Genomic DNA, 15,242 nt, shown 5'->3' with positions numbered 1-15,242 from the left:
CAGTTGCTATAATTTTTCTTTTGCCTTTCAAATAGACTTTATTGAAATATAATTTACATATAGTAAAATGTGCTCATTTTAAGTGTTCAGTTTGAGTTTTGACAAATATGTACATCTGTACAAACTCTTCCTACAATCAAGGTGCAGAAAATTTCCATCAGTAGGTATTACTATTGTCTTCATTCTGCAGAGGGGAAAACTGAAGTACAGAGGAGTAAAGTGATTTGTTTAAGGTCTCATGCCTAGTAAGTGATAGAACCATGATTTGAACCCAGGCTGTATCACTCTAGAGCACACATTCTTTATTTCTATGCTGTACTGCTTTCCACCTCTTTCATTTGTGACCCAGCCACTGCCCCTCTTGCTCTAGCAGACAAGTGATGAAGGAGTAAGATGTCACAGGCTTACAGTCTCTGCACTAAAGGGGCTTGGGGAATAGGAGGGCTAAAGGCAGCAGGGAGGGATGAAACAACCGTCTAAATGTCTCAAGAAACACAGGACCAAGCAAAGCAGAATTTATTGCCTTTTGTCCAGATATCACCTCTCCAGGCCTGCAGTAGATGGCGTGAACTGGGGAGTATCCTAACAAGGTAATCAGTGTAACGCAGTGTGTGAAAAAGGCACTGGTGCCTAGGCATAACTGAAGGGGTGAAGACAGTAGTTTCATAGGTCCTGAGAATGATATCAGTGGTAGGCGAAGCCAGTTCTGGCCTAGGCACTGTGAGGGCAACATGGACAGAACAGACCAAACATGTAAAGAGGCAAGATGGCCAGGGCCTGGGAATCTAGACTTTTGAACAAGGGTTAAAAGAGCCAGATTGGAATCCCTGAAGAGAAAATATGATCATCTTCATATCTTTGGAAGGAAATGTCAATTTGTTTTTCTATGTGGCTTCAGAAGGCATAATTAAGGAGCCCTGTGGGAGGGGGGATAGTGTAGCATATTTTGGAAAAATTAAAGTATGGTGGATATGACTTACTTGGAGTAAAAATAAGGTCTTGAATTTTCAATATTAAGGTTAATATCTTGAGTTATCCTGAAATTTAGTATGTCACTTGGGGCCTTTCTAGATTTAGCCACTTTCTAGTTCTAAAATCATTTTCTTCCGTGATCATTTTGGTTACAGTAGTGAGCTTGAAATGCCCATTCAGACCATCTCTTTCCACAGAGCGAGCTCTTTAATGTAGTCTTTAACTTGACTTAGGATCTCAGTCAATCAGAGAAATTCAAGTAACATTGAACCACAAAATAAAAGAGGGTTAAGATTTTAAATTTTTGGTCCTGGGAGGCTGTGGACCTTGTGCATATTTGCATTAATTTTCCTTAACTTTGTATACTGACGAGAACTGGGAACCAACGACTTTTAAATTTTTGCCAAGTCACAAAATATGTTATATCCTTCCCTGAAGGGTAATGTGTGTCCACTTGCTTTCTATTTATATGTTTTAAATGGGGCCCCTCAAAAACAAGAGTCTGTGTCCCAAGATGACTTGATGTTTCTAAGACAGAGAAAGCTGACACCTTCAACATCACAGTTTCTCGCTAAAGTAGTCTGCATTTTTGTTTGATCTGGTCCCCTGCTATGCAAGGAAGATTTTTTCAAACTATCATTGGGTTGGGTCACCCTGAGATGTGAGTGCTTTTGACATAACTATTATTAAACAGAGACTAGCTGCCTAGGGCCACTGTGAGGCAATGCTGAATTTCTTAATAAGATAACCATCCAGAATGAGTGAGGTTAGCCTTATAAGATGTGAGCAGGAACAACTAGAGCATATGCTATGAACCCGAGTCTTGAAATCCTTTTCTCCATGGAGGGACTCTTACTAATTGTTTCCACCACTGGCTTATTAACTTAGCAAGGTACTGTTCTTCTTTTATGTCTGTGTCTAAACATTTTCTGTATTATATCTACCTAAACTGTACATAGCATGTTCAGACAAGAATTTCCTAAAGACTCAGGGTTAGCTAAAGAAAACAAATATAGTTTTTGAATCTAGATAATTTGGCATAAAAAATGTCACTTGATCTCTGGGGCTCTCAGAAGATATACACATAGTGCATCACACTTATCTGAGAATGTGCTGGAAGAAAGATGAGAGATGGGTGTGAATTAGGATGAACTGACTTCTAAAGTGCCTTCTGACTCTGAGATTCTAGGATTCTTCCAGGCCTTCCCAATCTCAAAATTCTAGAACTGATTTTTTGCTGTGATTTCTAGAAATCTTAGAGGTCCAAAAGGATATTGGTAAAGTGGGTGACTGAGACAGTTGATATTACTATTAACCCCAGTTCTGCATTTCTACCAACAACTGCTCTCCCTTTAGGCCAGAAAAATACAGATATAAACTACAGCTTCTTATGAATGCCTTACCAAAATTAAAAAAAAATTACAGCTTTATACTATATCCATTATGTTGATCTGTCTTTTTTTCATTTGACCCTCTTAATACCTTGTGACATGGACTAGAAAGTTTTGATTGAACTCTTTTTAGAGGTCCAGAGAAGTAACTTACCTGTCTGGTTTACACACTAGATTGTTACCCTCAGTGCTCTCAATAAATATTTGTTGTATAAATGAATCAACTAGAACTGGAGCTCAGATTCTCAGTATTTGTGCTACCATATTATTATGAGGCCCCTTGGAGCTTTCTATGTGCCTCTTTAGGGCCGGTTGATTTTTGTTGGCCTTCCCCTGGGGTTCCCTCATTCTATAGCTGAAGCTGTGTGGATTCGTTGGAGAGCATTATCCCAGTTGTGTTCCCTACAAAGTGGGAAGGGAAAAAACACCCCACCCACAGTAGTTCTTTTTTTATTACTTGTTTTCTGGGATCTTCATTTCATTGCTGACAAGAGTGACTCATAGACTTCACTATGTGATTTTCTTGGTTAAGAGAATTTTTTCCTGAGCTCTAGAAGAAATTAATTAAGAAAGGTTAAGTCACAGTTATTAGCAGCTTTACCCAAACACAACAATTTTCTCTTCTAGTTGAATCCAGACATTATTTTGGTGTGGTAAAACTCTGTAGGCACTGTGTGCCTAGCCTGGCTATGTGCTATAAGGGAGTCCTTGGGGTGAGAGGCTCAGATCCAGTTGGAGAGATAAGGCACATATATAAACAAGAAAATAATTTGAGACAGTTCTTAATAAAATGCAAAGCAAGTAGTATATATGTAAAATTTTACAAGAGGAATAAGTTATAGGGTTAGAAGTTATAATAGAAAGAGTGTGTGCTTTAGCACCATGCAAGTGGTGAAAATGGGTTGGGGTATCATCAGGTTAGTGGTCAACCTTCCACCCAGTTTCTTTATTTCAGTGAGTTGCACAGCCCCACTCCTTAAATGGCCGTATATGTAGTCTGCTTGTGGCAATCTCATTATGTTGGCTGCTTAAGTAGGTCCTGTTTCCTGAGAAGAGTGGTCTGAGGTGCTTTGTAGTTTTCCAAGGCCCACAGGAATCAGACTGAGTTGGCATTCTGTGGGGTTGGCAACTACTCTTCCATTTGGATAGTACTTCAGGAAAGGGCCTGCAGACCTGTTTCCCTGGTCTTTTTCCAGTGCTGATTGTGCTCTGTGTCTAGGCTGGGCCTAGCTGGAATGTGGATTCGCTGATGGGCAGGTAGGGTGATGGGGAATATTGGATTTGGGTCTTCCACTGAATAGGCTGTACTTTGTTGTGGGCCATTTGCTTTCTTGTATGTTTGTGCAACCTTAATGTGCTTTTTGTCTTCATCTTTGACCAACTCAAGTTTAAAGCACTATGGTTGCATTTGAATTGGACCAGTTCTTATTTTGGCTGACTTTAAGCTGTGAGTCTTAAGACCATTAATGGTGGTATCCTCTGGCAGCGCTCTTTATTAGATAAGGTGACTGGCTGCTATGGGAGACAGTTTTCAGGGCAGGAAACAGAAGTGTGTGAGAGCAAGATAGTCTCTTGTAAGGAGAACTTATGCTCAGAACTTTGGGTCAATTTGAGTACAGGGTAGAAGTAAATACATTACAAAGTTTGATAGATTTAACTGGAGCAGATGCCCCAGAGGAATAATATCATTTCGAAGCAACTAGGAATATAGCATATATATTTTTTTTATCCCAAGGCAACTTTTCTGCCATAAGAGATCTCTCCAGCCCTGTCTATACAGGCTCAGCATCTTAGCAGCCAGATGATCTCCATGGTCCCTAAGGCCAAACCAATTGCATCATCTCTGGGAAGCCTTTCCCTATCCTCAAGGGAAATTTAACCATCTTGTTTCCACGGAACTTCGTGTGTCCCTTCCTTATATCCTGATTACCTTTATCGATCTTCTACACTAGAAGTTTAAAAAACTTAAAGTTTAAAAAGTGTTTAAAATTTTTTTCCTAAGCCCCCCTGGTGGTGCAGGGGTTAAAGTCTTAGCGCTATCAAGCTATTGCCAGCTGTTGCAGCATGAGTTCAAACCCCCATAGGGAGCTGACCCACATGGCACAGCAGACCTCTCCTGTCTTGGCTGCTCCCCTCAGCAGTGTGTTTCAGTGGATCCACCTATTCTGTTCCCCACTCTGTCTCTAGTGAATCCTTTCACCACCTGCACCTCTGGCCTACACCCCAGTACTTGTATATATAAACAATTAAAAAAAAGTCTTTAAAAATTTTTTTTCTGGTAAAGCCATTCATTATTCTTTAATTAAAAAAAATGATTATTTTCTGCTAAACATATTTTTTTCCAGAATAGTCCCAGGCCAATCAAGGATTCAAAAAAAAAAATCTGGGGTAGAGAGGGAAATTTACCAAAGAACAAAGCACAAACACAATTTTTCGCTCACTCTTCCTTATCTCCCATGTAATATTAAGACTTGAAGAAAACAAATGACCGCTTATACACAAAAAGTTCATATAAGTGATAGAAGCATGTAAACAATTAAAAAAGTGACTTTATCCAAAAACAAAACAAAAGGCTTTATAACACTGAAATGCAAACTGAGAGGTAAGCTTTTTGAAGTTTTATTTTTGATGCTGTTTTTAAAATTGTGTGGCTTCAGTACTAACAAGTTGTATACAGAGTAAACATTGGTAATGAAGAATGAATGAATGAGTGGATGGTGGATTTTCAGTACTTTTCTTTTTAGTTAGTGCTCCAGATTCTACCTGAATTGATTTGGTGGGTGAGTCTCAGACTTCTGTGACGACTTAAGATCAATATAAAACATTCTCCCCTGATAGGGTGTTCCCCCCAGCCTTTCCTTTTCCAGTATCCCTGTCTTTTCCTTAATTGCCATTTAAAGAGCTGTATGCAGAGGATGAGCTGGTGGAGGGGAATGTTGCCCTTAGGATATGGTGTCTAATGGCAGCCAAGACTTTGTGGTTGATTAACCCTCTGACTGGATCACTGACTTTGAGACATCTAAGGAGGGAGGATGGGTCTATGTAAGCAAGGTTTAAGAACTCTGTGTGTGTGTGTGTTTGTGTGTGTGTGTGTGTGTGGTAGGAAGTGAAGGTAAGAGTGGGGATAAAACTGATTGTAAGATAAAAAAGATAATGGTCAGAGAAATCTAGAATGTTTAACTCTCCTTAATACCATATTTTGGATTTTCCTTTTTGTGATCTGGTGTCAAAGCAGTCTATTAGAAGGAACAGAAGTCAAGAGACTTGACTTTCTCCTGCCACTAAATCACTTCCCACCAGAACAAACCACTGCTGCTCATTTAGTCTCATTTTCCTCCACTGTCCAGTGGGATAAGGAATCTCTGCCCTACTTGACTCCCTTAACTGCAGTCAGACTCGGTGAGATATTGGATTAGAAAAAGCCTAATTATAATAAAGTAAAAATCAAAATCAACAAGCAACTATAAACCAGAGACTCACTACGGGGAGGGGAGGAGGGAGTAAGGTCAAAACAAGGAGGGGTGGGAATTGTATGGGGACTATAACCAAGATGAAAATGCATACATTGTGCAAAAATGAAAAATGATGTAAAAATGTATATAAAAAATAAAGTCATAAAGTTAAAAAAAAAAGTTCTGCAGAAGAGCAGTGGTGGTATGCTCATCAGAGGGAAGAAGAGTTGGGTGACTCCGGTCACCATCCCATCCTTTCTCATCAGGGTCTTCCTTTCTCTGGAGGATTAAACTTTTGGAGCCCAGGCCTAGATGCTGAGGTCCCTCTGACCCTTTTCTCCTTTCTAGTCTCTAGATAATCACTCTTTATAGAATGTGGGTGACCCTCTAAGACCAATCGTCCCAGCAAGGGCCTCTATTGTCTGACTTCCCTCTGTTGGAGCACTCACCAGGCTGTTTTACCATTATCCATTAGGAGGTAGTTATTAAGAGTATAGGCTATGGAGTCAAGCTGCCTGGGTCTGACTCTTTATTTTTACAGCTTATTGGCTGTGTGCTCTCAAGCAAGTTACTGAATCTCCCTGTGTCTTAGTTTCCTATCTATAAAATGAGCAGAATGATAGTAATTGACCTACTGAGTTACTGTGAGAATTAAATGAGTCAATAAATATGGAGGACTTGGAATAATGTTTGGCCTATAGTAAGCATTCAAAAGTGTAATGTATTATAATAATTATATTACTTAACTGTCTCTTCCCTGAGTGGAATTCCTAGAGGGACTTGGGACCACCGTGTCTGTTTCCTCATTGTATCCCTAATCCTTAGCACAGGGTTGGAACAGCAGGCACTTGCTAAGAATTTCTTGAATGAGAATTTAGGTTAGACTACTGGATCCACCATATACAGCAGTAACTTTATTACCAGCCCAATGTCCATGTTATTAAGTGTGAATCATAATCCTTATCTTGCCGAACTGACGTGAGAATTAAATAGATGTAAAATGTTGGGCATTGTGTAAATGTAGTTAGCCTCCATCTCCACACCTGCCAGTGTATGGCATATGGGACCCAGTAACCTGCTAATTATTATAGTAGCCCCATAGTGCCTGCTGAACCCATAGTTGCTTCTGAGGTCATGTTTTCTGGATGTTTGGTCCTAGGACAGAAGCACCTTGGGATTTGCCTTTGAAGTTCTGGCCTTTTCTATCTGCTTGTCCTTTCTGTTCTAGGTTCCTAGAATAGTCAGAGTATTTTTCTGCCTCTTAGTTTTCCAAATGGCTTAAGCAGCCAGAGACCCTTGGTTTTATGCCTTTAAGCTTGCACTGTTTGATCTCTGGCATCCTTCACTAGCTGTTAGCATATCCTGCTTATTTTCAGTTTCCTGACCTGTTGTACTTTTCCAAAGGCCAAAATGCCAGCCATATCATCTCAGGTGAATCACTTCATTTGGCCCATCTGACCCGTGGGAGGCACACTGGCCTGTGAGGAAGACCTGGGTTCCAGGGCGGGCTTTGCTACTGTCTAATTGTGTTGTGTGACCTTAGACAAGTTTCTTTCTCTCTCTGGGTCTCAGCCCTCTCATTATTAAAATGAAGGATTTGAACCAAGTTTGTAAAGGTCCTTGAATTCTGAGATATGAGTGTGGACAAATTGTTTCTTTTTGGGAGGGTGGGGGACGGGCTTAGCTTCCTCATCTGTAAAATAAAGTAGGTTGGCCTGAATAATTTATACAGTCACTTCTAGTCCTGAATATTTTCTTCTTCCTCCCTCCCCCCTACACCTTGTATTGAGTTCTGGAGCATTTCTGTGACAGTTAACAGCTGTGGACAGGAAACCCTTGAACACTTCTAACTTGGCAAAGGTTGCTGCTCCCTCTGAACCTTATCCCAACCCATTTCCTGTGTTTACAACGTTTGGGTTTTTCACTTAGTGACAGGCCTGACAATTCATACTCCGGTTCTCTCTCCATAGCCTGGTATAGGGTGGACTAAAATGAACCACCGATTTGGGAGCTGGGAGCTCCATTTAGCTGTGTGACCTTAAGCAAGTAGCCTCCCCTTTTGGGGTTGAGTGTCCTCATTTGTAAGACTGAGAGTTTTAACTAGTGAGTCTTTCTGGCTCTGATATTATAGGATATGAATATTGGCCTTCATTTTATCCCCCCTAAAGGGCCTTCTGTTTCTTCCATTCTACCCTGGAAGGGAATCAGGGAAGCTACCTTTGTGTTTCCTGTATGAGACAAAATAAGAGCTGAAGAAAGGAAGTCAAGTAACTATCTTAGACTCAGCTTGGCAGCAGAGAGGAATTGAGGTGGGGAGCTGGTGTGACCAAATTGCTCAACCAATTGTATAGTTGGTAACCAGGTAAACACCAGTATGTATTTATTCTTATCAAGGCTCTGGAGACAGACAGAATCCTAGTTCCAGCCCTACTTTTACTATTTATGTGACTTGAGCAAGTCATTTAGTTTATCTGGGCCTCAGTATTTTCATCTTCTAGTGGGAATTATAAAAGTACTACTTCACAAAGTTGTAAAAGGCATGTGTAGGAGTCGCAACATAGTTCCTGACATGTTCACTCTCCCATTCTCCCTTCGATAGTTACAGTGAATTTAATTATGTTCTTGTGAAGCTAATAGGAAGATATTCAAGTCCCCACTCCAGAGCTGCCACCAGCCCAGCTGGGGGCAGAATTCAATTATGATTAGAAGAAACCTTATTTAGTGGTCTTGGACTGGGCTGGGGCCAGTTCTCTGGGCTCAGAGGGGGAGACTCATAGAGCCTGGAGTGGTTAAAGGTTTCCTGTGGAAATTGGACTTTCCCTGGACCTTGAAGGGCTACCAAGTCTTAAACATGAGGACCTGGAGGGAGAGTAATTCCAGGGAGTAAATCCCTTTGCCAACTTACGATGGTTTGTACAGGTTGGTTTCACATACATCTCCTCCTTCTGTATTCTTTTTGGCAGTTGCTATCCAATGAACTTACCCTTTTTCTTTTTAAAATTTTAAAAGAAGGAAAAATTTAAGGCAAGAGGAAAATATAACATTTAAGTAAAACTAGTTGTTCTTTAATCAATATGTTAGTTTGCTTGCATAATTTTAAATATTGGAAAACTGTATCATGATGTCACATCTTACAGATGAAGAAGGATCAATTTTTTTTTTGTGGGGTGTCAATACTAGCAAGTTTAATGACAAATCAAAGAAGACCTATGAGGTAATTGAGTGTGGCTTAAGCCAGTTTAGAAGACATGTATAATTAGGCGGCTCTCTGTTCTGTTTATTCACCTAAGTGCTCAGTACTCTATAATGTCTGTTTGTGCTTATCTTCCAGAGATGGCTGTCTATTCCTGGCTCCAACCTGCGCTTACCTCTTGCTCTCAGAAGTAATTCCCAACCTCTTAGATTTCTAGTTCAATTATTGATTTAGATTCTATCCCGACCCCAACCTTATGTGCCTTAATTCTTTCCCCCAATATTTATCAGGCACCTACTATGTGTCAGATGAGAGAAAGCTGCAAATACTGATTCACACTTGGATCTTTCAGAGTGGTGGTTATACAATTGCAACAAAAACAGCTTGGTGGTAATTGCATGCTTACTGTGTGTCATGCGCTATTTAAAGTAGTTTATGTGAATTAACTCATCTCCTCACAACTCTGAGGTAGGTACTATTTCCTCCTTAGTTTATAGATAATGAAGTGGAAGCATAGGGAAGTTAGGTCATTGGTCTAAGTTGTGATAGAGAGAGACACTCAGGGACCCGGACAGCACAGAAGAGGGCCTCCTTACCTAGCACTCCGAGTCAGTATAGAAAAGACTTACTGCAGGAATTAGAAAAAGCCTGAGTAGAATCTTGAAACTTGAGTAGGAATTAGTCAGGTGTAGAATGGGGCAAGGATATCGCGGGCTGAGGGAACATCATGTACAAAACTACAAAGTGAGCCTTGCATGTTTATGGAACTGAAAGTAGTTTAGTGTGGTGGAAGTGTAGGGTGTATATGTGAGCGAATGGCATAGGATAAGGCTAGAGGGATCCCCTCTTGAAAAGCCTTGTGTGCTTTGCTATGCTACATTCATTATATAAGCCAGTGGTTCCCAAAATTGGGGATTTAAAGCCCTGAATGGGATCCTGGAGGGTGTCTCATAAATTCATATCATCTCTTCAATCACTTTTCAGTCAGTGGGTACTAAAAGTACAACTATTATTATTATTATTTTAAAAGATTTATTTATTTGTATAAGAACCAGGGTACAGGCCAGATGCGCAGGAGGGTGAGAGAATTCACCAGAGACAGAATAGGGAACAGAACAGGTGGATCTACTGAAGTACACTGCTGAGGGGAGCAGCAGGCGAGACAGGAGAGGTCTGCTGAGTCATATGGGTTGCTCCCTGGCCAGCCGAGATTGAACTCATGCTGCAGAGGCTGCGGACAACTTCTTAGGTTGCTTCCTAACCCCTTGCGCCACCAGAGAGGCCCCCACAGAGGAATTTTTTTAATTAAAATTTTTATTGAGATAATTGTGAATTTACATCATTTTAAGAAATAATATGAGATATCACTAGGAAGCATTGTACACTTTTCCTGGCACTGCCATTTTGAAATATTATAGTATAATATCATATCCAATATATTGACATCGACACAATCCACTGATCTTGTTCAGATTTCCCTACTTTTACTTTTACTTTTGTGTGTGCGTGCATGCACTTGTGTGTGTGTGTGTATTCTGTTTTAAAACACTGTGGATCTCTCATTTTGCCCTTTTTTATCCATATCCTTCTGGAGGGAGCACCCCCTTCCCTGTCCTCAACACTCTCTGTCCTCTACTTCTAATATTTGGTACTTTCAAAAATGTTATACGAGTGAAATCACAGAGTATGGATTGGCTTTTATTGCTCAGCATAATTCCTTGGAAATTCACCCGACTAGTTGTGTGTGTTACAACGCTTCTTTTGTTGCTGTGTAGTATTATATTCATTGTTTGTAAGCACCAGAGGGTACCTGTTCACTTTGGCTGGACATATGGATTGCTTCCAGTTTTTGGCTCTTACATACAAAACTTCTGTGAACATTTGCTTACAGGTTTTTGAGTGAACTTGTGAAGGATTTTATTCTGTAGAGTGTTCTAGTCAGATTTGGTAGATGGTTAAGTTTGAGAGAAAGGAGAGCGAGAGAGAGAGATCAGTGAGGAAATTTGTAGTAACCCAGGCAAGATCCATGGAGAACTGAGTTCAGTTCTCTATGAACTGGAATATGCTTTACCATAGATGCCTTTCTTCAGAAATCACATTGGGCTTTTGTGCAGATGAGGGAGAAAGGTTGAGGAGCTGGGGTTGTAAGGAGGGGCAGGTGCACCTCATTCTGAATAGTTAATCCCTGTTCAAAGGAGATGCTCTGTCACTGTAGCCGAGAACTCCGTGAGGTGAGGAAGGGCTAAGCTTAAGCAGTCGGAGTCAGAATCTAGTTCTTAGAAAGATGATCCTGACTGCAAGGTTTTCAGTAGATGTTTCCGGTTATCTTATCACAAGAAAAGAAGGGGGGACTGTTATCTTTTCTATGTTTGAGGGGAGGCTTCTGTGGGGCCAAAAGATGATGATAAACCGCTTCTACTTCTGTCTCTTTTGGAGCCCAAGAATGTATTTTCTGGTAAAATATCCAGCAATGGGCCTAGGAGGCTTGAGGCTGACCTCTTGTTGCTATGGAAACTGGAATCCACATTGTTTTTACCTCACACAGTGGTGTGCCTGGCTCCTCAGTGTTTATATCTTGAAGGCATTTATCACTGTGATCCTAGGGTTGCTGTGATCAGGACTGATTGTTGGGAGCCAGCCCCACTTCTGAACCCAGAAGAGTATAATCCTAGAGGTTTCACTAATGGTGAAATCTCCTCTAGGCACTGTGCAAAGTCCCTTTCTGAGCAAGTCCTTGGATGTCTACCCCAGCACTTTTAGAAAACTTTTCCCAGCAGAAAGCTGCTTTGAGTTGTCTGTAATTATTTTTTTGGCCATCACAGACCCTGACAAATGCTGGCCAGGACACAGGAATGTTTGGGTCAGGCGCCAGGTCAGAGAATTTAGGGTAGCTTTTGAATAAGCGTGTGCTAATTTAATTTCTCAGTGGCTGTCACACTTCTTGGCACAGACACCTTTAGAATGTAAAGGCCTGTGGTGTGTGGGATCCCAAAACTGAGAAACCAAACTCTAAACTCTAAGCCGCTTTCAGTTGTCCCTAGGCTAGGTATTGTATTGCCCAGCACTGGGCCAGACACACGGAACCACCAGAAAAATCAGACTTCTCTTTCTATAGTTGGGAAGATATGACTCATAGGTAAAGCAAAGAATAGAAAGTTGACAAATGAACAACTAATATTTTTATAGAGCTTTCCTGCTTTTCACAGGACTTAACTGATTTTTCAGATAAGAAAATTAAATCTTAGGAATAGCCAGAGTAAAGGAAAGTTGAAATCCAAAGATCCCCATCTATCACTTCCGTAATTCAGTATAAATTTCAATAATTGAGTTGTAGGAGTAGAGGGGACCTAGAGGCAGAGAAATGTGTCTTCTCTTTCTGTCTCCAGTGCCTTTGGATTGTTCAGCTAAGCTAATTTAATGCTCATAAATGAATGTTGAATGGCAGCAGGTAAATGCTTTGCTGGAGAGCACACACTTTCAATTCAGTCAGGAAGGTTATAGAAGTGAAGGGGTAGTCAGTTAGGCTATTAAGCAAGGAATCTGAAGTCCTGCAGGAGACCCAGGATAGTCACAGGGGTCACAATAGCTAGAAGGCCCTACACAAGAAGCTCGAGTTATTGCAGTCATGGGCAACTTGGTGGGGATTAACTTTAGGGATTAACCATCTTCTTCTGGAAGAAGGCTTCTTGTGAGATCAAAGTTTGAAGGAAAAAAAGCACTGAGAAGATGAAGGAAGAAATGGGACACAAGAGGAATAACTTAGTGCCCCCCTGAGGAGAGAAGGTTCATCTCTTCTAGCAGACGATTAGGTTTCCAATGCTTAAACAGAAGCTTACTCCTTTGCTCTTTTTGCTTCTCCCAGCAGAGTGTATCAGGGACTCAATTGCCCTTATCTGATGTCCAATGAGGGATCCCAGGATCCATTACCCCATTCTATCCCAGGAGCTTTGCAAGACTAATAAAAAAGAATTCTTTGATTCGGGGTCTTTTAATAAATCAGACTGTGTGAGGTGTTCTGCTCCTTGCTTTTGGGCTTACTGTGCTTGGGTTGCCTTTCCTTTCTGCTCCCACTGTCTTCTGCCTGTTGTGCAGACTGCTGTATCTCTTGCTGCTCTGGTCTCTTGCCCCTTACCATGTTCATATTCTACTTTGTGTCTTTGTAATTCATGTACTGTGCTCATCCTAGTACTTTTTGTGGGCAAGGACAGTATTGTGTTATTATTCATCTGTGTTCGAATTTGTTCCTCGATGCAACAAGTGGGCATTCATTTGTTCATTCAATAAATGTTTATTGAAGAACAACTGGGAAACAGCACATAGTAGACCTAGTGACAGAGGAAAGACAAGTCAGATTCCTAGACTGAGTAAAATCCAACTTATCTGAGGGATATTCTTGCCCCCGTGAAAACATCGTATCCTCATATCATATCCTCATATAAAAGAAGAGGCTCAACTCTTCTCTGCAGGAGGCAGGTATTCAGAAGAGCTTTCTTTTTGGACAAAACTGGCACTGGTTTGAGTTGCCCGAGCAGAACTGACAAAAAGATTTCTGACCTTGCTCACTTTCCCCCTGGGAGATAATGCATCAAAAAATAGCCCATGCAACACCCATAGTGAACCTTAAGGTAAACTGTGGACTTGGGGCGGGGGATGTCTTGCTAGTTACAGGTTGCAAACCAATTCCCCTTCTCAGCCTTTACAGTTTTTGTCTAGGGGGTCCTTTTCCCTCCCCTCCCCCCAACCTCATTCTAGCTTCCATGCCATTTTCTCTCTCGAAACTCATGGTCCCTGGTTGAATATGAAAGTCTGCTCCAGCTTGTGCTCTCAGTCTTATAGTCATTTGAGCCCCTTCTAAAGGTAAGGGGGAGGAGAGTAGCTTTGAGCCTGTTAAGTCACTGCAAGGCTTGCCAGTCCTGACTTGGGGTTGGGGAGTACACAGGAGAAATTATTCTTACCCTGCCTGGTAGAATTTAGCAATTTCCAGATTATCTTGTCTGCTGCTTTTCTCACTTCTTCCCCTTTGAGCTTGTGTCTCACGTCAGAAAATCCATTGTAAGGCTCCACTGTGGTGACTCTGCTTTGCATGCCCACAGATAAGTTCTTTGGGGGGTGAATTACTATTTAGCGATGAGAAATGAAAGTGACTGGGAAAAAAGAGACATTAGATAGATGGTGGATATTGGTGATGGGAATTGGTGGGATGTACAGTATTCAAGAATGCTCTTCATCCATTTACGCATTCATTCATTCAGCGTTTACTTATTTCATACTTGACAGGGTGGATGTTGTTGGTGCCTTACTGGGCCCTGGGGAATAAAATGAGTCAAACTTTGTCCTTGCCCTTTCCAGGGTATGGCATGAAAACAACTCAGAGCATGAGAATTAATAGAGCAGAGTTATGTCAAAGTACTTTGAAGCATAGAATAGTAAATGACTAGCTCTGCCTCAATCAAAGAGAGGCAATTTGAATATGAGAGAGGACTTTCTGTTTTTGTCAGTATTTATCCAAGTGTGCTCTGTAGAATGTTGGGGGTTACTAAGATTTTTTCAGTTATTTTTTCAAAGTTATTTTACTGCTAATGCTAAGATGTTATTTGCTTTTTTCACTGTGTGTACATTTGCACTGATGATGGGAAAAAAATTAGTAGGTAAAACTACTAGCAACTTAATGGGAATCAAAGCAGTGGCACAAGACTGTGCTAGTAATTATTATATTCCTCTCCTCCAGGTACTCTCAGTTTTTTAAAAAAATGTTTTTAATAAAGAAAATAAAATTGTGTTAATTGATTCAGTCTTTCCCATGGATACATCTCTAGTTTCTGTGTGATGAAACAGGAAATATGCATAAAGCACTTCTGCATGTAGAAGTTTGATGTTGATCACAAGGAAAAACACATACAATAGAGTTGCAAGGTGAACTGTCTCTCTCTCTTTTTTTTTTTTCAGAGTACACTATTTTAAAGAACAATAGACAGACAAACTAGTTATTCAGACTTAGGTATTTGGCATTTCAAGATATTTTCTTTAAAATGAGTGAAGTGAATTTGCTTCTTTAAGGAAGACAACTAATAATATTTGTTGCCAATGATAAAATTCTAGCTTTTAATTGAAAATTAGAATTTTGGAAAACTTGTTTCTGCCCCTGTGATCTTGGCAGCTTCCCCAGTTTTAATTTTTTTTTTAAAGATTTATTTTATTTATGCATACAAGACCTGGGGTATAGGCCAGAGGTGC

The 15,242-nt window shown here is 40.6% G+C and overlaps 1 protein-coding gene and 1 pseudogene across 9 annotated transcripts in view; one reads left to right on the top strand and one right to left on the bottom strand.

The window, feature by feature from the left end:
- Window positions 1-14,093, bottom strand: part of LOC311180213 (large ribosomal subunit protein eL8-like) — a 59,011-nt pseudogene extending 44,918 nt beyond the window's left edge. Inside the window, exon 1 of the transcript in view lies at window positions 14,019-14,093. The product of the transcript in view is annotated as a large ribosomal subunit protein eL8-like (transcript). The remainder of the gene's footprint in view (window positions 1-14,018) is intronic.
- Window positions 1-15,242, top strand: part of STIM1 (stromal interaction molecule 1) — a gene marked incomplete at both ends in the record, with an annotated part of 161,357 nt that overhangs the window by 63,670 nt on the left and 82,445 nt on the right. The gene's annotated exons all lie outside the window — the stretch shown is intronic.

The sequence above is a fragment of the Talpa europaea genome (genome assembly GCF_964194135.1).
Source record: "Talpa europaea genome assembly, chromosome: 1".
NCBI lineage: Eukaryota > Metazoa > Chordata > Mammalia > Eulipotyphla > Talpidae > Talpa > Talpa europaea.
This window is presented reverse-complemented; position numbering and strand designations above follow the sequence as displayed.